The sequence below is a fragment of the Bos grunniens genome, chromosome 21, assembly GCF_055505025.1.
Source record: "Bos grunniens cultivar Pamir isolate PY7600 chromosome 21, Bosgru_T2T1.0, whole genome shotgun sequence".
Classification (NCBI taxonomy): Eukaryota; Metazoa; Chordata; class Mammalia; order Artiodactyla; family Bovidae; genus Bos; species Bos grunniens.
This window is the reverse complement of record NC_141185.1, coordinates 44186927-44210959: the sequence shown is the minus strand read 5'-3', so window position 1 is coordinate 44210959 and position 24033 is coordinate 44186927. Positions and strand designations below refer to the sequence as shown.

The following is a 24033-nucleotide window of genomic DNA, read 5'->3' as shown; positions in this document are numbered from 1 at the left end:
CATATGGGCCCTGTTGTTTTAAGTTTCAACCAAATGATAGCACTTGTCATTGGCCCACCGTGCTGTTTCGCTTCCCCATGATTGCAGCCGGCCTGAGTTGTTCAAAGGCCAAGGAAGTTTTTGAGTCTCCACATGCAGGAGGCATGGTCTGAGTGGGAGCCCCTGGTCCTTGCACACCCGTCTTTGACATCAAAGCAGTCTCACTTCTTGGAAAGTGAGAGAAGAGGGATTTGGTAAAAGTGATGATCTTTTTTTCCCCTCAACTTTTTATTTTCTATTAAAGTATAGGCAATTAACAATATTGTGATTGTTTCAGGTGGACAGCAAAGGGGCTCAGCCATACATACACATGTATCCATTTCCCTTCAAACTCCCCTTCCATCCAGGCTACCACATAATATTGAGCAGAGTTCCCTGTGCTATACAGTAGACCTTATTGTTGTCCATTTTAAATATAGCAGTGTGCACGTCCATCCCAAACTCCCTAACTATCCCTCCCCCACCCTTCCCTGCTTGGTAACCATAAGTTAGTTCTCTAAGTCTGTGATTCTGTTTCTGTTTTGTAAATAAGTTCATTTGTATCATGACTGTCTTATTTTATACTTCCTCTTTTATGCTTTCCTCTCTTTTCCAACTATTATTTGTTAAATGCTAATATTTTTTCTTGCTGCTTTTTTCTTTATGCAGATTAGAAGCTATGTATCTTATTTACGACACTAGTTATTATGTTTAAGGAAAAAACACATTTGAACTTGTCTTTACTCCAGTGAAAAATAACTCTAAGTAAAATAAGAAATTTGATATGCCTTTAAATGTCTCATTATCTCCCCCAACATTTAACATGATATTTTCTTGGAATAATCTATCTACTCTTTTAGCCCCAGGTTATTATTAACAGCCTCTTTTTTCCTAAAACTTTTTGAGGATGTATATAACGTCTGCATACTCCAGTGTTCTTGCCTGGAGAATCCCAGGGACGGGGGAGCCTGGTGGGCTGCTGTCTGTGGGGTCACACAGAGTCAGACATGACTGAAGTGACTTAGCAGCATAATGTCTGCATTAAGTTAATATTCGTGTTAATGGGTGGTTTTAAACTTAACTACACATTTTATAGGTTTCATACATCATGTCTTTTATAATTTGTCTCCTCCGTGCCTGCGGGCTTCATTCTGACCCTTTTTAGGGGATGTGGGGAGTGGATCGATTGTGCACTGCTGCACGGTGCTTCCTATGTTCACACCTGTGTTGTGGCTCACCTGGGTGGAGTGTCATTCTCCTTCCCTTGACCTTGGCTTTGCCGTGTGTCTTGTCATGGATGGCGGTACAGTGGCTGAAATGCAAAAAATATCAGTTCTGAGTTTGGACTTCAAAAGTCTTCCCTCTTCTGCTTCTCCTCTCGCCCCTTGGGCCCCAGCAGGGGAAGAGAGGTCCTGGCTCACCTGCTGGTCCCAGGGAGGAGACGTGGCAGAGCTCCCCATGGCCTGCAGAGCTCCCCATGGCCTGCAGACCTCCAGTGAGGAGCAGTGCTGTCCAGTCACATCCCTCCAAGAGCAGCCAGGCCCAGTGACCACAGATGCCTGCAAGGAGACGCAGGATGCACAGTGGGTGGAGACCAGTCTTGACACGTTGTCTTCAGAGCTGCCTCCATGGGAAAGCTCTGCTAGCTGGGCCAAGGTGAGACTCACCTGGGCTAACATAATTCTGCCATGATGGGGAGTAACTCCCAGGACAAGGGCCAGTGTGTGATGGCTTTCTCCTGAAAACCAGGAAAACTAAAAACACACTGCTCTCAGTATAACCCCGCTGTTGAAAGTTCTCTGACAATCAAGGAAGAAAAAAAACTTAAAAAATTTTTATTTATTATTTATTTGGTGCCCTGGATCTTGGTTGCAGCACACAGAATCTTTGATCTTAGTTGTGGCATGTGGGATCTAGTTCCCCGAACAGGAATTGAACCCAGGCTCTCTGCACTGGAAGTGAGGAGTCTTAGCCACTGGACCACCAGGGAAGTCCCAAGAAGTGAAAGAAGCTTGATCTTGAGGAAGGAGAAGGAAAAATTACCATGACTTATTTACAGGTAATACAATTGCCTACTTAGAAAACTGAGAGAAGAAATCGAAAAACTGGAAAAATTAATTTAAAGTGGCTGACTACAAAATAAACATTCAAAAATCCATAATTGTCCTGGTAATAATTAGATAAGAAATATCATGGACTCTGAGCAAATAACAACATAATTTATAAAATGCTTAAGAGGAAACAGGATGAAATTGGCTGGGTCTTCATTTTTAATAATGTTATGTTTTTCACTGAGAGACATAAAAATCAACTTGAATAACTGAAGCAAAATGCCTAGGCAGTGAAACAGTTATTCCAAGATATTAATTCTCTCAAAACCAATTTATAAATCTAATGTTGATTCTAATGAAAATACAAGATCATTTCTGAACTTGTCAAGTAGATCTAAGTTCATTTAAAGGAATAAATGCTCACAAAGAGCCAAGACATTCTTGAGGAAATAAAAATGCCAGTGCTTGTGCTATGAGTATTGGCTGAAAGCTATGATAATTAAACGAGTCTGGTTATAGTTCAGAAATAGGCAGATAAACAGAAAGAAACTAAATGCTTCAAGGAAATTAGTATTGAGAAAGATGGCATTTCATAGCAGTGGTCAAAATAATGTTAGTTTTTTAAAAAAGGAAAAGTTCCACTGTTGGTAGTAATGTAAATTGGTGCACCACTATTTACATGGTGCAGCAGGGTCCTCAAAAAATTAAAAATAGAACTACCATATGATCCAGCAATCGCACTTCAGGGTATTTATCCGGAGAAAAAGAAAACAGTAACCCATTTTCACTGCAGCATTATTTACAATGGCAAATCACGGGAGCAACCTAAGTGTCCATCAATGAATGAATGGATAAAGAAGATGTGGTATATGGAATAGTATTCACCCATAAAAGAATGAAATCTTGCCATTTCAACCATGTGGATGAAGCTTGAGGGCATCATGTTAAGTGAAATAAATCAAACAGAGAAAGACAAATACTGCATGATCTCTCTTTTATGAAGAATCTAAAAAGTAAAACAAGAATAAAAAGTCAAACGCATAGAACCAAAGAATAGACTGGTGGTTGCCAGAGGCAGGGGCTTGGGGGGCAGGGAGAAATGAGTGACGTGGGTTAAAGGTAAAAAGGAAAAATAACAGATTTTTTTAAAAAGCTACAGCCAAGACTTTAAACCTGGGGAAACCACCAAAGGGACGTTACATGCCACGGAAGCAAGTCTGGGGCCTCAGGGACCTCGGCAGGGGACTCCAGTATGACTGTCAATATGCACTCTCCTGGTTGTGTTCACTCTGGGCAGGCTTGGGCTCTGGTGAGCACTGGCCTTCAGCCCCTTAAAGGTATGTCTTAGCTTCTGATAATTCTTTTGTACAAAACAGGTGCACAAGAAGTACCCAGCACATTCATTTTGCTAGACAACAAGAAACTAGCATTGTAAAGCAACTATGCTCACACACACACACACACACACAAACCCTGGAAAAAATAGATAACAAACAGGGAACTCTACTCAATATTTTGTAATAACCTATAAGGGAAAAGTATCTGAAAAAGTATACACACATACACACACACACATACACATATGTAAAAGTGAATCACTGTGCTGAACACTTGAAACTAACAGTGTTGTAAATCAACTCCAATTAAAAAAAGGTTTAATTAAAAAAATTTTTTAAAGTACCCAACACAAAGTAGGTGCTCAGTAAGTGCATCCTAAAGAAAGGAATGAATGAAAATGGATTTCAGCCTTAAGTGCTGCTCAGTGAAATATCGATTGATTGATTATATCTTTATTTATTTGGCTACACTGGCTCCTAGTTGCAGCATGCAGGATATTTAGTTGCAGCATGCAAACTCTTAGTTGTGGTATGTGGGATCTAGTTCCCTGAGCAGGGATCGAACCTGGGCCTGCTGCATTGGGAGCATGGAGTCTTAGCCACTGGGAAGTCCCAATGAAATACTGATTTAAATTGGGTTGTTTCCATCGTCAATCTTAGGACTTACGTCTGGAGCTAGAGTTTTCCCCCTTAAATGCAAAAAACCACAAACATAAATTAAACTTGAAAGTATTTTTAATGAGAGATACCTTTGGTAATGTAAGCAAATGAGGAGATAAAAAAACAAAGCTAGAAACTCTGACATATATATCAGAATTAATTCCAGGTGGATAAAATACGTATATGCTAAAATAAATAAGAATGTGTTGATTTGTCCACGTAATGCCTTTCTGACTTGTGTTTCCTAGTCTACTTCGTCTATTATGAAATCCTTCTATTATTCCTCTACTATGTTTCTTTAAAAAGTCATTATGCTGTAGTCAAACATACTTCTATTTCAACAGAGACAAACTCAAATAAACAGGCCAATATGCAAACTATAGTTTTGAAAGAAGCTAAAGTGTTGAAGTTTTACAGAGACAGAAACAAATTTCACATTTATTTACCAGCAAACCAGGACTATGGTTGCCTTATGCTGTGATCTGAATGTTTGTGTCCCCAAATTCACACGTTAATACTATTTGAAGAAAATGCAGAAGGAAGAGCTACAGTGCTTTTCATTCCAATGAAATGTTTATTTCCCTGACAAATGTGCTGTTACCACATAACACATTATGGGTCCTCTCTGAAATCATTGCTCATTTTCATCCAAGAGACCAATTTCCTCTACCTTCAGTGCATATCCTCATGGCGGATACTTTCCAAGAGTTTAATAATGCATTTGCAATCTCAGAATCTTCCTCTCCAAGGGACTGTCTCTGTCCCTCAAGCATCAGTGCAACTGTGACCAATGTTCTGTTGTTGTATTTACTCTCAATCACATATGAACATAGTCAAGCACCTGAGTTTTCATGAGCCTCTCCCCTGTTTTCTATCCTCATTTCTGTTAACTTCTCTTTTTGGCAACATCTGAAAAGTGAAAATGTTAGTCGCTCAGTCATTTCCAACTCTTACTGTGATCCCATGGATTGTAGCCCACCAGGCTCCTCTGTCCATGGAATTCTCTAGGCAAGAATACTGGAGTGGGCTTACATTTCCTTCTCCAGGGGATCTTCCTGACCCAAGGATTGAACCCAGCTCTCCTGCCTTGCAAGCAAATTCTTTACCATCTGAGTCACCGGGGAAGCCCTGGCAACATCTGAAGTCTGTGTCAACACCCATCCTGCTAATAAAGATGTGCAGATAAGATGCAATGAGCCTTGGGACTTCCCTGGTGGTCCAGTGGTTAAGAGTTCGCCTTCCAATTCAGGGGGTGGAGATTTGATCCCTGGTCAGGGAACTAAGATCCCATTTACCTTGAAGCCAAAAAACCAAAATGTAGAACAATATTGTAACAAATTCTATAAAGACTAAAAAAGAAAAAAGAAAAAGATGCAATAAGTCTCAGCCATTTGGGGTATCTGAGGGATAACAATGAAACATTTTCTATATCTTGCAGTGAATTTCATATAATAGATGATTACATGTCACACTCCTCTGCAAAGGATGCTGATTCTACTGTATCAGGAGAGGCAATTTCTGGTGTCAAATGACGTGGAGAGTGAATGCGAGTTTTCTTAAACTTTCTCCTGTATGTTCAACTTTTGCACTGAACTCATTAGAACTGATTTATGGGAAGTCACCAGAGACATTTCCAAGTTGATGAAAAGAAGGTTACATTCATTCGTCAGAAAGACAAACTGAGTGGGTTCTCCGTAAAAAATATACACTCAACAGATAAAAACGCTCAGTACATTTGTCTGTGCCGTACAGTCAGTGCGGCAAAGTAACCCTGTGCTGAAAGGTGTTAAATCACTGACAGACAGGCGCCGTTTTGATTTGGTAGAATTTGTAATGTTTTGCAAAGAGGACGCTTGGTCTGTCGGTCGCCTAAGTGACTTATGTCAGGAAGATCTGTGTGCTGATGTCTCAAGGGAAAGACTAGTGAACCATTTCTAAAAAGCTCCAAGTTAGAGTTAAATCCTTAGGCATCCATACAACAGAACTGGGACTTCCCTGGTGGTCCAGTGGTTAAGACTTTGCCTTCCAATGTAGGGGGTTTGGGTTCAATTCCTCGTCAGGGAGCTAAGATCCCACATGCTTCACAGCCAAAAAAACACAGAACATAAACAACAGGAGCAATATTACAGAAAATTCAATACAGACTTTAAAAATGATCCACAACAAGATACATAAATAAAAATGTTAAAGAAAAACAAAGCAAACAAAAAGAATAGACCAAAGGCTGAGTTGAATTTGTTCTCAATCTATCTCTCTCTGCCTCTCTTCCACCCTCCTTTCCATGCTGGTCTGTTTTAGATATTGAGCTAAACAAAGCGCTGGTTGTAACCTCAGCTTAAAGGTCCTACTTTTGTCCTTTGCAGATACTGGCAACAAGCCCGAAGTGGATAACCAAGCACAGATTTGAAGATGTCTATTTGTCTGCAGGAGGCTGCTTTATTTTTGAAACTTTTCATCCATCCATGTTTCCATCCATTTCTTTATGCCCTCACTCACACCTCCATTGTCATTAATTTGTGGCATAGCTCTCCAGAGTGTAGATACAAATGTAAATTTTTAAAGTCTTTCTTGAATTAGTTACAATATTGCTTCTGGGCTTTTTGTTTTGGTTTGGTATTTTGGCCTCAAGGTTTGTGGGATGTTAGCTCCTGGACCGGACCAGGGATCAAACCCTCACCCTCTGCATTGGAAGGTGAAGTCTTAACCACTGGACTGCCAAGGAAGTCCCCACAAAGGTAAACTTGAGTTCACGTTCTCCCTTTTGTACATAAAAGATAGCATATTATTCCTACCATTCTGCACTTTGTTGTTTTTGGCTCTGATTCAGCAGAAGAGAGATTTATTCCCGCTCCCCCTGCCCCATCCAGTGACAGACTATTCCATCCTGTGGAATCACTACACTGTTTTCAATTTTTTTATAAAACCAGTTTTCTTCTGATGAGCATTTTGGTCATTTCCACTCTTTTAAACTTAAAACTACAGTGAATAGAAACCAAGTTATTCTGTGCCAGTGCTAGAGTATCTGGTATAATTTCCAGAAGTGGAATTGCTGACTGAAAGAGCTAAAGCGCTTATAACTTGCACGAAGAGTGCTACATTCTCCTTCGGGGGCGATGTGGTACCAATTTCTACCGCTTCCCAGTGGCACACGGAGTGCAGGAAGTGGAGAAAGTCGCCCCCTGGTGGAAGCAACCAGGGATACATTATCTGTAGAAAACTTAAAAAGCTGATATTAAAATCAACTGAAATTTGGTGTGTTTTCTTTCTGACCCCATGAACTGACCCCATAGACTGTTGCCTGCCAGATTCCTCTGTCCATAGGATTCTCCAGGCAAGAATCCTGGAGTGGGTTGCCTTTCCCTTCTCCAGGGGATCTTCCCAACCCAGGGATCGAACCCAGGTCTCCTGCATGGTGGGCAGATTCTTTACTGACTGAACTATAAGAGAACCCTGGAAATTTGACAGTTCCTGATAAAAGACTCTTCCCTCCCCCAGATCTTTGATTGGTCTAAATTCTAAATAAATTTCAGTAGTCACTGTTGGATTTTAATAATCTACACGTAATCATTGGGTTCTGTCTACGTGGAAATTAACCTGGAAGACTCACAGTCAGGCTGTTAGCCCCTTTCAAAGTCAGCTATTGGTGCAGAATGAGAGGCAAATGGTTACCAAGTGAGGGTATGCTTCTGAGCTGGGGGCCTACTTCTGATGCAGTCCTGTCTTGAGCCCACATGGTCCTCCATATCCTGGGCTTAAACAGTACTTCCCTGGTGGTCCAGTGGTTAAGACTCTGCGCTGCCCAGAGAAGAAATATTGTGTGACATTTCTTATATGTGGACTCTAAAAAGAAATGAAAAAAAAAAGAACTTATTTACAAAACAGAGACTCTCAAACTTAGAGAACAAACTTAAGGTTGCTGGGGGGAATGGTGGAGGGATAGTTAGGGAGTTTGAATGGACATGTACACACTGCTATATTTAAAATAGATAGCCAACAAGGACTGACTGACTACAGCACAGGGAACTCTGCTCAGTGTTACGGGGCAGCCTGGATGGGAGGGGGCTTGAGGGAGAGCTTATACATGTATATATATATATGGCTGAGTCCCTTTGCTGTTCACCTGAAATTATCACAACATTGTTAATCAGCTATACCCCAAAATAAAATTTTAAAAGACCCTGTTCTTCCAATGCAGAGAGTGTGGTTTTAATCACATGAAACTAAAATGCCATGTGCCCTAGAGTGTGGCCAAAAGATTAAAAATACAAACAAACACAAAACTAGGATTATGCAATGACTGTAAAGATGAAAAAAACAAAACTCAAGTTACTTCAAGTCTGTCCTTCTGTGTGATCACTTAAAGCTTCTACTTGCATTTAAAACTTTATAAAAATTAGTCTTGGAAACAGAAACTGCAGTGTTATTCCCTATTACCAAGACAGATGGATAGGTAAACATTTAAAAATGTTTGTTAATGAAATGAAAAAGCACTGAGCTGTGATATTTGTGTACTGTAGGTTCATGTCTGTGCCTCCTAATCGTTTTTACTGATATGATTCATTAGGGGTGTGAAGTTCAAGAAAGGAAACAAAATAACTGCACTTCTCTTCTGGCCATAATAATAACGCTTCCTTTGACTTCATTTTTACTGAAAATAATTAATGTATATAACACAAGAGGTGTTATATTAACATATGATCTTCTCAGGGTGTCAAAATCTGCCTGGTATCTACTTCTCCTCCAGCAAACATGAGGAGGAGCCCAATAATGTCAAAAGTGAATACTGTCGTTATGTTGTAGGATGTCTGCCAAGCTGAACATTGGATAAAAACACCTCGGTGTTTTTTTTTTATATTTTATATTTCTCTTATCACGGGTTATGGTGGACATTTTTCCCTATCTTTAAAGGCATCTTCAATTTCCTCCAGCTTTTTTAATTTGGGGCATTCACTTTTCAGTTCTTTTTCTTGTTCCCTCTCCTGTTTTCTTCTGGGAAAGTCTCCTTCAAACCCTGGTACCCAGAACAATGAGACACTTTCAGTGGTTGATCGCTCAATAGAGACCAAGACCATCTGCTCCCTTGTTCTGGACACCGCTTCTATGAATACAACCCCAGCATCCATTATTAACAGCTTCCTCAACTGCTGGCTGATGTTGAGTTTAGAGTTCACCTAACCTCTTAATTCCTTTGGAAATGACACACCCCCTTAGCCATATCATCCGTATTTCTGTACGTGTGCACTTAGCTTTTGGAACCCAACCAAGGATGCCTTGTATCATGTGTAAGCTTTATTAGATTTATACCATTATTCCAGCCTGTGGAGATTATTTTGCTCTTTGCTTCTGGCACCTGCAGAAGCCTTTAAGGCTTCCAGCATCATATCAATAGCAAATTGAATAGTCAGAATCATCTGTCCTTATTCTGATCACTAAAAAATGGGGGAGTGATGCCAAGGCTAGACCCTTAGGGAAGATGAGGAGATAAAGTTCCCTTCAGCTGACATTATCTCATGAATGAGCACATTGCAGGAACGAGTTTGACATACTTCTTAGTACTTTACCATTATTTAGAAAGAAATACATGCTTTTCATAGAAAATTTACAAGATACAGGAAAATATAAAGTAGAAAATGAAACCTCCTCTCCAGAAACAACACTGTATCATTGTATAATGTTAATATTTCTTTATAATATGTATCTGTGCTGTCAGTAACTCCCAGCCACATGTCATTATTAAACCTTGGAAAGTATGCTGGTCCAAACTGAGATGTGATGTGAGAGTAAAATACACTGGAGTTTGAAGACTTAGCATGGGAAAAAAATGTAAATATTTCATTAACAATTATTTATACTTATTACATTGTTAAAATCATGCTAATTTTGGAATATTGGATTAAATTATATTATTCAATTAATTTGAGTTGCTTCTTTTTACTTTTTTAATTTGGCAACTGCTGCTGCTAAGTCACATCAGTCGTGTCCGACTCTGTGCGACCCCACAGACAGCAGCCCACCAGGCTCCTCTGTCCCTGGGATTCTCCAGGCAAGAATACTGGAGTGGGTTGCCATATTTGGGTTGCCATATTAGAAAATGTTAACTTATGTGTGTGGCTCATTATATTTCTATTGGACACTGCTGCATATTTTCTGCACACTAGACACTCATGTGCCGTGCTTAGATGTTTAGTTGTGTCTAACTCTTTGCAACCCTATGGACTGTGGCCCTCCAGGCTCCTCTGTCCATGGGGATTCTCCAGGCGAGAATACTGGAGTGGGTTGCCATGCTCTTCTCCAGGGGATCTGCCCAACCCAGGGATCGAACACAGGCAGATTCTTTTTTTTAGACCCTCATGACCTTTTTTTATTTCTTAGTTTATTTTTAATTGGAAGATAACTGCTTTACCATGTTGTGTCAGTTTCTACTATACAACAACATGAATCAGCTATATGTATACGTATACCCCCGTCCCTCTTGAGCCTCCTTCCCACCCCTCACCCCCATCACACCCCTCTAGGCCACCATACAGCATGGAGCTGAGCTCCCTGTGCTGCACAGCAGCTTCCCACTAGCCCTCTGTTTTACACTTGGGAGTGTGTATATGCCAATGCTGCTCTTCCAATTTGCCCTACCCTCTTTTTCCCCCCACTCCAGTACTCTTGCCTGGAAAATCCCATGGACAGAGAAGCCTGGTAGGCTGCAGTCCATGGGGTTGCTAAGTTGAAGACTGAGCGACTTCACTTTCACTTTTCACTTTCATACAGTGGAGAAGGAAATGGCAACCCACTCCAGTGTTGTTGCCTGGAGAATCCCAGGGAAGGTGGAGCCTGATGGGCTGTCATCTTTGGGGTCGCACAGAGTTGGACATGACTGAAGCGACTTAGCGGCAGCAGCAGCTCCTTCCCCCACTATGTCCACAAATCCATTCTTTACATCTGTATCTCTATGCCTGCCCTACAAATAGGTTCATTAGTTTCATTTTTCTAGATTCCATACATATGCATTAATATACAATGTTTGTTTTTCTCTTTCTGATTTGCTTTGCTCTGTGTGACAGACTCTAGGTTCATCCACCTCACTGCAACTGACTCAATTTCATCCCTTTTTATGGCTGAGTTATTTATTCCATTGTATATATGTACTGCATCTTCTTTACCCATTCTTCTGTCAATGGACATCTAGGTTGCATGCATCTGAGCGACCTTAAATGCTCATGACATGGATGGGTTATCCATGTCTTCTTTCAGGTATGTATCCAATCACATGTGCTAGAGGAAGCAACTTAAAGAAAAATGTCCAATAGCTCGCCACCATCTTAGCCCCTATAACTCTGGTAAGAGCTAAGTCCAAGTGGGCTCAGAGATGCACAGTCATCCAGGGCTGGCCAATGACAGATTCCATCCTCCAATCAGCAGTGAGCATGTGACCCAAGTTAGCACAATTGTAGGCAGCTCCTGGACCTGTACAACTCCCTGAAAAGAGATGCACTGTTTCCATCAGGGTGGCCTGTAGAATAAAACCCTCCGTCTGCTGGTAACTGTTGCTAACCACACACACAAAGATAGCGATGGGGAGGGAAGCAGTACAAGAGATGGTTGGGGACAGACCACTTTATTTGTACACCTGGATACAACCATTCGTGAAGCTGAAATCCCTGGACTTTTCCATTAAGAGTCAATATAGTCTATTTCCCACTTTTCCCTCTTAATTCAGTTTTAGTGACATTTCTGTCACTTGCAACCTGAAGAGGCTTAACTAGCACATGTACTGTGAGTCTTTTGTGCAGAAGCAAATGCTTTATCTAGTAAAAGAGTCTGGCACCGGTCCAGCATCTGTAACTTATTGGCATTGCCCCTCTTGACTCATTCTGTCTATACTGTTAATTGCTCTGAAGTACCAAATGCATCTTTTCTTGGGATGTTCATCACCCCACCTTTCTCCATACACTGTGTCCCAAGCCAACTGCTATGTTGATGATGTAAATGAAGAAAAACTGCAATGTTTTCTTGAGTTTATGCAGTTATTCAACATTATCAGCAAAGATAGAAGGTGGTGAAGATATCAGAACGTACTCCTTGACCAAACCAAGGGTCTGTTTTATCTTTTCTTATCCCTGTCCATGCCCATATTGTTTATTTTTGTTGTTGTTTCATTGCTAAGTCATGTCTGACTCTTTGCCACCCCATGGACTGTAGCCCACCAGCCTCCTCTATCCATGGGAATCTCTAGGCAAGACTACTGGAGTGGCTTGCCATGCCCTCCTCCAGGGGATCTTCCTAACCCAGGTTTCAAACCCACACCTCCTGCATTACAAGTGGATTCTTTACCACTGAGCCACCAAAGAAGCCCCATATTGCTCATACCTGGGGCTATTTGAGATCACGCTATCTGTAAAGAACATTTATGATTATTTAACTCATGATTGTATCTTGAACGGTATGACAAATGTCAAAAACATTTGAAATGCAATCTGTAATGACTGATGATAATTATGTTAACATGGTATCAGTTTCCCCTTCTTTATTCAGTAGAATTTGGGAAAGTGATTCTTAATATCCAGTTGGATTTTTGGTTTTATGTTTTATAGTTTTAATTGATTCATGAGTGTTAAATGTGGCTCCTGCAATTCCTACTTTTTGGATCATCAGTTCAGTTCAGTTCAGTTGCTCAATCGTGTCCAACTCTTTGCGACCCCATGAATCGCAGCACACCAGGCCTCCCTGTCCTTCACCAGCTCCCGGAGTTCACCCAAAATGAGGTCCATCAAGTCGGTGATGCCACCCAGCCATCTCATCCTCCGTCTCATCACCCCACCTTTCTGCATACACTGTGTCCCAAGCCAACTGCTATGTTGATGATGTAAATGAAGAAAAACTACAATGTTTTCCTTCTCCTCCTGCCCCCAATCCCTCCCAGCATCAGTCTTTTCCAATGAGTCAACTCTTCGCATGAGGTGGCCAAAGTATTGGAGTTTCAGCTTTAGCATCAGTCCTTCCAAAGAACACCCAGGACTGATCTCCTTTAGAATGGATCATAAATTTTATATATTATGATATGTAATACTATATAATTATGATTATAATTTATATGATCCAAATGGATCTTGTGTTACTATAAAATTTAATGATTTATATAATCATTTTTATAAATGATTAATTGTAACTTGAAAATATGATGTCATGTACAGTTCTAAGTATGATTATGTATATTTGTACATATACATACACACATATATATATACATGCACAGTGCTATTGATTCAATAAGTATTCAACCTCTCAAGTTTCACGTTTGGTCTGTTTTATCTATAATGCATTCATAGTGCTGTGTTAAATCTTCCAATACCAAGGGCAATGCCAAAGGACTTTATCAAGGCTTTCATTTATGCGTGTTCACTATCAGCCAACAACTTCTAAAATCATTCCAAATAAACATACAGTAAAAAATAAAACAACCCAACCCTGCTTTGCGGGGCACATTTAGCTTCAGGGTAAGTCCCTCAGGCCCTTCTTCTAATCAGAACCCAAAATCATTCTAAAGGGATAATTTGACTCCGATTGTAACTGTGATCTTGGCAAATCATTTAGAAACCATTCAAAGGACTTTCCTGGTGGTCCAGTTGTTAAGACATGTGCTTCTACTCCAGGGTGTGTGAGTTTGAACTAAGATACTGCATGCTATAGCCAACTTAAATCTTTAAAAATCATTCAGGAAATATTTATTGAGTAGCCACTCTTTTTTAGGTAATATGCAAGATTTTAGTTCCTCTGTATATCAAATAAGTTTGCTTTGTTTATTTTTATCTTCTCATTTTGTGTATGGCTTCATGGCTATTAAGCTTTTTATTGTTGATTATACCTCTCAACTTAAAAGACTTCTCACCCGACCTGCCCAGGGTACCAGTTATCAGTTGGTTTCCTCTCAACTTCCCATATTATCCTTACTGTGCTTCATGTCACTGGAGCTGGCTCCTGTAAACACTGGATATAATATGTGTTTGCTGTTGCTGCTTGAATGAAGAATTTTTCTCTCTATCTCTGTAAGTCAAATATTATGCCTTTGTAAGTCAAACACCCCTTTTTCTCAGCACAGTCTGTATGATCTGACTCCATACAATGCCCTTGTTATCAATATAGTGACCGTGGTATTCACTAACCGGGCTGTCTATTTCATAAATAACAAACAAACATTTGTTTAGGCTCTTATATGTACACAGCACTGTTGGGGAGGAACCTTGGGAAAGCATTGTAAACTCATTCAATCTAAAGTCTTCACTGGGACTTCCCATGGTCCAGTGGTTAAGACTCCACACTTCCAATGCTGGGGGTGTGGGTTTGATCCTGGCTCAGACGGTAAAGAATGGCCTGCAATGCAGGAGACACATGTTCAATCCCTGGGTTGGGAAGATCCCCTGGAGAAGGGAATGGCAACCCACTCCAGTATTCTTGCTTGGAGACTTCCATGGACAGAGGAGCCTGGCGGGCTACAGTCCATGGTGTTGCAGAGTCAGACATGACTGAGCAACTAACACTTACACACTTACTAAGGGCTTCCCAGGTGGCACTACTGGTAAAGAACTTGCCTGCCAGTTCAGGTAGACATAAGAGACACAGGTTCGATTCCTGGGTCAGGAAGATCCCCTGGAGGAGGGCGTGACAATCCCCTCCAGTATTCTTGTTTGGGAAATCCCATGGACAGAGGAGGGCTGCAGTCCGTAGGGTCACAAAAAGTCGGACACAATGTTGAAGTGACTTAGTATCCATTCAGGGAACTAAGATCCCACATGCCAGACCATGCAGCCAAAAAATAAAGTATTTCCTATTTGTCAGACTCTAGCCTGGCTATTCGGAGAAGGTAATGGCAAGCCACTCCAGTACTCTTGCCTAGAAAATCTCATGGATGGAGGATCCTGGTAGGCTGCAGTCCATGGGGTCACTAGGAGTCGGACGTGACTGAGTGAATTCACTTTCACTTTTCACTTTCATGCATTGGAGAAGGAAATGGCAACCCACTCCAGTGTTCTTGCCTGGAGAATCCCAGGGACGGGGGAGCCTGGTGAGCTGCCGTCTCTGGGTTCGCACAGAGTCGGACACGACTGAAGCAACTTAGCAGCAGCAGCAGCCTGGCTATTGAGGAGATACGAGTGAAGGCAGGTGTGTAGCTTTGGCTGTCTGAGGGGAAGGTAGACAGCACAGAGCCCAGCAGAGGGCAGGGCCCTGGTATTGCCAGTGCATCAGTGTAGGAGCGGAGTGCATAGGCAGGCCAGACACAGAAGCTGTGTCACACTGTGAACTGCATACATTCGCCAGGGCATGGGACCCAGGCCCTTCCAGAGAGAGGCACGGGGGCTTCCAACAGGGACACACCTGCTATATCCCCAGAAGGTGGTCAGCTCCATGCCATTTTTAAGAGACTGTTTCCATGACCAAGAAAGGCAGACCTGACATCGTACAGGTGGTGATGGGTCATGGTAGTGAGATGACTTGGGCTTTACAGTCATCCATTGTTTTATTTGTTTTTAACTTTTTATTTTGTATTGGGATATAGCCAATTAACAACGTGATAGTTTCAGGTGAACAGCCAAGGGATTCACCATACACATACATGTATCCATTCTCAGTCATGCATATCCATATACATGTATCCACTCTCCCCCAAACTCCCCTCCCATCCAGGCTGCCGCACAGCATTGAGAGAGTTCTGTCTATACAGCAGGTCCTTGTTGGTTATTCTTTTAAATTATCTTTTTAATTTTATTTTAAAAAACTTTTTATTTTTTATTGGGGTATAGCCTATTCACAATGTTGTGATAGCTTCGGGTGGACAGCAAAGGGACTCAGCCACACATATACCATCCAGCCTTTTAGACCAGCGATTTCAAACTCAGAGAGGAAGCCTTGAAAAGTGATTGCAATAGAAAGGGGAAAATGGAAAAGAAATGACTTGTGCCTAAGCGCAAGTGATTCATGGACTGCCATTTAGTTTTTAATTCCCAGCAAGCTTGCTTCATCTTGGTTCCTGTGCCATCAAAGGAAATATAACGTGTGATTTCATCACATTTATTCCCAGTGATGTTAAATAAAGCTGAAAGCTCGGCTGCACATTGATGTGCACTCGGAGCGTGGTCTGAAGCTTAATAAAGCTAATTTAAAAGAACTCAGGCCATAACATTTATCTTTCACCCAAGTCAGAGGAAGAACTTGGATGCATTCTTTTGAGCAAATGCATCCCCTTCTTTAAATAAAGCTGCATGGTTCACTCCAGCTTTATCTGTAAAAATGCATACCTCCTAAAGTTTATAGTTTAATTTCTAATTCTGTGAGAAATAATACGTACACAAATGTAAGGCTTAGAGTCTGTCTAAGTGCAAAATCACAGGAGCCCTAAATGTTAGGGATTAAACTGTCACTTCATCCCTTTCATTTCACAGATGCAGGATCAGGCCTGGGCATGAGAAGTGACTGACCCAAAGTAGACAGTGTCTAGCTCCTTAAGGCCCAGACAAAAGGGGAATTTGGAAAGCAATGAGATACTCTGTTCAAACAAAAGCAAGAACTAAATAAGGCTTCTTCTTCAAACCTGAAATGACTTGAAGTTTAGATTCTAGAGCAATTCAAGAGACATATTCCTTTAGAAGTTTACTTCATTTGAGGCCATTTGTCTTCCTTCCTTAATCCTCTTGGGCGTGAATTTAATATCTTTACTCTAAAACAAATAGCTCCTGTAAGGCTCAAATGACAAGAAGGATATTACAGTCTACCAAGTCCAATAAGATCATGAATTATTTTGCTGGCCATTCTCTGAGTCGGTTGAAAAGTTATGGGTTGAAAGTTAAAATATTAACTTCTCAGTTGGGTCTGACTCCTTGTGACTCTTAGGACTGTAGCCCACCAGGCTCCTCTGTCCGTGGAATTCTCCAGGCAAGAATATTGGAGTAGGTTGCCATTTCCTTCTCCAGGGGATCATCCTGACCCAGGGATCGAACTGAAATCTCCTGTGTCTCCTGCATTGGCAGGTGAATTATTTACCATTGGTGCCACCTGTGGTAAATAACTTCTTACTGACTCTAAAACTAATATATCTTCTTTATAGAGAATTTAGAAAGCAGGATTTGGCCACATGTCAGGCTGAGCTTCCATGGAGAAGGTGTCCCTCCTATTACAGCTACATGGAAATGGTAGATAGAATGTAACCAAATGATGGGATGTAGCATTCAAGTTCCCCTCCCCACCAACCCTTCATTGATGTGGAGGAAATTCAACACAACACGCATACGACATAGTGGCAGAAGGGGTTCTCTTATTTGAAAGGTGTCCTCTCTTCACTGTGAACTAGAGCAAAGTAAACTGTTCCAAAAAGGACTCTGAACTCAGATACATGAAAAAGAGGTTTCAGTTTAATTTTACTGGTTTAACTTGCTGCCGCTCCAGATATCTTGAGTTCTCCCTCCTCCCTCCCTCCCTCCCTCTTTGTCTTCCCTCCCTCCCTCCTGGTAATGAAACTGACTTGGAGGATACAAAGCAGGGAGGGCTCAAGAAGATGCTTTGGAGGGGCATGAAGGACTAATAGTTGAATGTCTTCCAGTGATTGGGGGTGTGCTGCTGAAGGTGCTAGGAGAGACGGATGGGGCTATTTCAGAAATTTCCCCTGGAGTTAACACTTCACTTAGCATTCTTCCTGCAGATCCTGACACAATTAAAAATTCTGTTTTCATCTTCTTGCAACTTGTATGAGGCCTGAAGGGATTTTTCTTCAGGGCCATTGAACACGCACAGAAAGATGATTTAGGGAAACATTAAACTGCATGTAAAGTCTTCCTATATTATCTTTCTGATCTACCTCACTGCAAGGAGAAGTTGAGCTCTGTGAGGCAGGCGCTGCCCGAAGGGCACGGCCCCCAAGTCTGCTATCAGAGCCTCGGCTCTCTGAGCAGTGACCATGCCCAGGGAACTGGAGAGGCTGAGGGGCAAGTGGGGCAGGGGGTGGGGAGAATCACAGGCATGGGGAGGGACCAGCCCTGCTCCTGGCCCTTGCCTTGGAGTAGAGCACAGCCCCTCAGGGAACAAAACCCATCCTGGGGTTCTCAGCCCTGCTAGAATGCTGGTGCTCAAGCTGGGAGTGAAAGCCACACAGCGATGCTTCTAGAAACACCGCACATCATATCCACATGCTCATTTTGTTCCAACCTTGGACAAGGAGATCCAACCAGTCAATCCTAAAGGAAATTGACCCTGAATATTCACTGGAAGGACTGATGCTAAAGCTGCAACTCCAATACTTTGGCCACCTGATGTGAAGAGCTGACTCATTGGAAAAGACCCTGATGCTGGGAAAGATAGAAGGCAGGAGGAGAAGGGGACAACAGAGGACAAGATGGTTAGATGGCATCACTGACTCAATGAACATGAGTTTGAGCAAGCTCCAGGAGAGTGGGTGTAGTTCATGGGGTTGGAAAGAGGTGGACACAGCTGAGCGACTGAACAACTCTGTGTCAGGCCTCATTCTGACAGGCAGGGCAATGAACCCAATTCATTAGAGTATGAACCCAGTTTCCACCGAGCCATCAGGGAAGCCCAAAGAAAGAAAATACTAAACTAAGGAAAAGGATCTACATGTATACCTGTGACTGTATACAGATATATCCAAGCAAGGAAAATGTAAGCAGAAATACACAAATATTTTTAAAAATTGGACACCTTAAGACAGGAAGGATGATTTACATATGAGGAGGTGGTTGCCACAATAACTACTTCTTTTTAAAAAACCTGTATTGTTAAACTTGCCATAGAAACATAAGACTTTATAAGCTGAAAAGCGATATACTTTTAAAGTTCAACAGACATAAGCTTTGAACATATCATTTTAAAAAAGAGTGACATTCAGTTAACATCTTAAAGATATAAATAAACTTATTTTGTCTTAAAAAAACCTTTTAATTGAATCTGTTTAAATATTTAAAAAGAAAATCTTGTGGTTGGATGCAAAAATTTCAATCAAATGATGAAAATACACAAAAACCATACACAAGTCAAACCAAGCAGAATTCTATCTTGGTATTTAGAGACAATGACCTCTTCTGGTCTTTATACCTAAAAATGATCAGAGTATTCTGCCTTTTTTTTTAATCTTTATTGAATTTATTACAATATTGCTTCTGTTTTATGTTTTGGGTTTTTGGTCAAGAGGCATGCAAGATCTTAGCTCCCTGACCAGGCCTTGGACCTGCATCCCCTACGTTGGAAGGTGAAGGCTCAACCATGAGACTACTAGAGAAGTCCTGAGTATACTGAGGATCAAAGCATCATTCTTCAATATCTACTGAGTGTCCATGTCTACTGGTGAGGAAGAAGGCTGGACACCACAGACAATTCAAAATAACATGTGGGCAACTTCCCTGGTGATCCAATGATGAAGACTCTGTGCTTCTAATGCAAGGGCCATGGGTTTGATAACTGGTCAGGAATTAAGATCTCACGTCCTGTATGGCATGGCTAAATCTACTCCCCTCAAACAAAACCAAACCCAAAATAACATGTGGACTACCCCAAGTTTCTTTACTCTGATAGGCACCAGTCCAAACTTCCTGCCCCAGATGCCCTACTAGAAAACCCACCACGGTGTATTCAAGGACATGTTTGGACTGTACATAGAAGCAGTGAACTGGGAGCATGCGGTTTTTCAGGCTTCCCCGGTGAATCAGCATGATAAAGAATCCACCTGCCAATGCAGGAGATGCTGGTTCGATCCCTGGATCAGGAAGAAATCCCATAGACAGAGGAAGCTGGTGGGCTACAGTCCACGGGATCACAAAGAGTCAGACACGACTGAGCGCAACAATAAGCAAGCTCTGTCCCAACCGAATGTGTGGCTTCACATAAAATATCAGACTGGATCTCAGCCACCAGGGGCTTCCACAAGAGAGAGTGGTTATGATGTAGAGGGTGTGGGGGGAGGGAAAACTAATTCATAATTATGACTTAATATCTGTGATATGCATCCTCATGCATGACTTCTTCACTTTCACTGCTGAATATTCATGTATCTTAGTTACAGTTCAGTTCAGTTCAGTTGCTCAGTCGTGTCTAACTCTTTGTGACCCCGTGGACTGCAACATGCCAGGGTTCCCTGTCCATCACCAACTCCCAGAGCCTGCTCAAACTCATGTCCATCTAGTCAGTGATGCCATCCAACCATCTCATTCTCTGTTGTCCCCTTCCCCTCCTGCCTTCAATCTTCCTCAGCATCAGGGTCTTTTCCAATGAATTGGCTCTTCACATCAGGTGACCGAAGTATTGGAGCTTCAGATTTAGCATCAGTCCTTCCAATGACTATTCAGGACTGATTTCCTTTAGGATTGACTGGTTGGATCTCCTTGCAGTCCAAGGGACTCTCAAGAGTCTTTTCCAACACCACAGTTCAAAAGCATCAATTCTTCAATGCTAAGCTTTCTTTATGGTCCAACTCTCATATCCATACATGACCACTCGAAAAACCATAGCTTTGACTATATGGACCTTTGTTGGCAAAGTAATGTCTCTGCTTTTTAATATGCTGTCTAGGTTTGTCATAGCTTTTCTTCTAAAGAGCTAGCATCTTTTAATTTTATGGCTGTAGTCACCATCTGCAGTCATTTTGGAGTCCAAGAAAGTAAAGTCTGTCACTGTTTCCATTGTTTCCGTATCTATTTGCCATGAAGGGACCGAATGCCATGATCTTAGTTTTCTGAATGTTGACTTTTAAGCCAGCTTTTCATTCTCCTCTTTCACTTTCATCAAGAAGCTCTTTAGTTCCTCTTTACTTTCTGTCATAAACGTGGTGTCATCTGCATATCTGAGGTTATTGATATTTCTCCTGGCAATCTTGATTCCAGCTTGTGCTTCATCCAGCCTGGCATTTCGAACCATGTACTCTGCATATACAGTGATGTGGTATTGGATCATATATATGATGTGGTGTTGGAGAAAGACTCTTGAGAGTCCCTTGAACAGCAAGGCGATCAAACCAGTCAATCCTAAAGGAAATCAACCCTGAATATTCATTGGAAGGACTGATGCTGAAGCTGAAGCTCCAATACTTTGGCCATCTGATGGGAAGAACTGACTGATTGGAAAAGACCTTGATGCTGGGAAAGATTGAAGGCAGGAGGAGAAGGAGATGACAGAGGATGAGATGGTTGGATGGCATCACTGACTTGATGGACATGAATTTGAGAAAGCTCTTGGAGTTGGTGATGGACAGGGAAGCCTGGCATGTTGCAGTCCATGGGGTTACAAAGAGTCAGACACAACTGAGAAGCTGAGCTGAACTGAACTGAATTAAACTCTACATATAAGTTAGATAAGCAGGGTGACAGTATACAGCCTTGATGTACTCCTTTCCCAATTTGTAATCAGTCCATTGTTCCATGTCTGGTTCTAACTGTTGCTTCTTGACCTGCATACAGATTTCTCAGGAGGGAGGTAAGGTGGTCTGGTATTCCCATCTCTTTAAGAATTTTCCAGTTTGTTGTGATCCACATAGTCAAAACCTTTAGCATAGTCAGTGAAGTATATGTTTTTCTTAGTTACAGTATATCATAATTTAACTATCCATTTTCCTGTTCCCCTATGAGATATTTCTGGGTTTTAGGTGTTATAATATTATTTGAAATGCTTATATACCATCTCCTGGTGCATTCATGTAAAAATTTATCCAGGGTATATACTTATAAGTGAAATTGTTAGGTTATAAGTCATACACATTTCTAACTTTACTGGATATTGCTGAATCTGTTTCAAAATAGTTCCCTTCATTGTTTCAAGGTGGCTGCAGCAGTTCCAGACATCACATCCAAACACAACAACGGTCACAAGAAAAGACATAGTCTTTTTGAATTCTTCTTCTTGGAAATGAGGGATTTCTCAGAGACCTTACAACAGACTTTGCTTTAATCTAATAAACTGAGATTGTCATATTCCTGTCTCTAAACCACCATTGGGAAATGGAACCCGTTAGGCCTGATCTTCCTCTCCTTCTTTAAGATTTATTTATTTATTTGTTTATCTTTGGCTGCACTGGGTCTCCGTTGCTTTGTGCAGGCTTTCTATAGTTGTAGAGAGTGGGGGCTACCCTCTAGTTGGTGGTGCACAGGCTTCTCAGTGCAGTAGCTTCTCTTGTTGCAGAGCACAGGCTCCAGGGTGTTCAGGCTTCAGTAGTTGCAGTGCATGGGCTCAGTAGTTGTGGCTCTTGGGCTTAGTTGCTCTGCCGTATGTGGGATCTTCCAGGACTAGGTATTGAACCCAAGTCCCCTGCATCAGCAGGTGGGTTCTTAACCACTAACCTACCAGGGAAGCCCAGATCAAAGTGCCTTCACTTCTGCATTATTATTGATGCTTGGAGCCAGGTACTTCTTTGTCGTGAGCAGCTGTTCTGTGCTTTGTAGGATGTTTGCAGCATCCCTGTCTTCTACGAACCAGATGCCAGTAATACCTTCTCAGGTGCCACAACAAAATTGTGGTCAAGATACTGCTGGATATCATCCAAGATGGGGGGAGGGATGAACAAAATAGCCTCTGACTGAGAACCACCGGCTTAGACTTGGTGTGGAAGAGACAGAGGGAATTCAGCCACTATGACCACGTGACTCCAAGCAACAAGGGTCAGGGCAACAAGCATGTGAATCTCCCAGAATCATGTGTGAAGTTTTTCCATGCAGAACACTGCTGTTTCTATTACAGGCTTCTTCCTAGGAGATGCTGGACTGATAGGTGTTTCTGCTGTCAGCCTGGCAGAGGATTCATGTGAGTCTGGAGTGAGGCAGAAGGTACCTATGAACATGAAACAAACTCAGTTGTGCAAAGAGGAGAGCTGTCAAGACAGGAGCCAGTCACGTCATTACTATTGGGGTTTGGTTTCATTTCCAGGTCAAAATGTCACTGAAAACGTGATTCTAGTTTCCCTTTAGCTCCCTGACTCTTTTACGATCTCTTGCAAGTGCCTTAAAAATATTGTTGGATATTGAAACAAGATGTGCCTGGTTTATTTTTTTTTCCACCCAGTGTATATATAGCATGGGCTAATATTCAGTCTTCTGTTTCAGTGACAGTGACATGCTGTTCCTAAGGGGTGACAGAGTTGCAGCAGCTTTCTCTGCAGTTATAGAACCCTTACTTCAGGATCTCTCCACTCTCACAACCTATTTGTCTTAAGCTGGAGAAAGTCCATCCTAGGGGCTATTGCAGCAATAGCTTCCACCCGCTCAGTGTTCTCTGAAGGTCATGATAAAGTTAGGACGTCTTTGACATAAGTGGAGATGTTCTGTCGACAGTTGGAGATGAGAAACTAGTGTTCATATATTTTTCAAATGTGATCAATTGCAGGACTTACTTCTAATATACCTACTTTACAGATGAGAAAACTGAGGCACAGAGATGTTAAATAAATTGGAACTCTTGGTGTCAGTAATCCTCAGGGCAGGGGCATAAGATTCAGAAACTAAGTAGGTGGAAGAAGAGACAAGTGGTTCCTGCTGAGTCACTGGAGACATTGGTTGGACCAGAGATGTGACCGTTTGGGATCCAGCCCCCGGGGAAGTAATCTACAAGTGGACTTGAATTCAGACTTCTCACCTAAAAGCTTTTTTATTTCTTGTACTGAGAAATACTTTTTTTTTAAATTAATTTTTATTGGAGGAAAGTTGCTTTACAATGTTCTATTAGTTTCTGCTGAATAGCAAAGTGACTCAGCTGTAAGTATACATATGTCCCCTCTTTTTTGGATTTCCTTTCATTTAGGTCACCACAGACCATTGAGTAGAGTTCCCTGTGCTATACAGTAGGTTCTTACTAATTATCTATTAATATTTTACACATAGTATCAATAGTTTATATATGTCAATACCAATCTCCCAATTCACCCCACCCCTTCCTCTCTTGGTGTTCATATGTTTGTTCTCAACGTCTGCATCTCTATTTCTGTTTTGCAAATAAGG

The 24033-nt window shown here is 41.5% G+C and overlaps 1 long non-coding RNA gene across 1 annotated transcript in view; it reads right to left on the bottom strand.

Annotated features, from left to right (window-relative positions):
* LOC147349539 (uncharacterized) overlaps positions 1 to 24033 on the bottom strand; it is a 47320-nt gene that overhangs the window by 2050 nt on the left and 21237 nt on the right. The window contains exons 2-3 of the long non-coding RNA XR_015149928.1: positions 1440 to 1577; positions 1257 to 1330 (exon numbers count right to left, since the gene is read on the bottom strand). This is a non-coding gene — a long non-coding RNA (uncharacterized LOC147349539). The remainder of the gene's footprint in view (positions 1 to 1256; positions 1331 to 1439; positions 1578 to 24033) is intronic.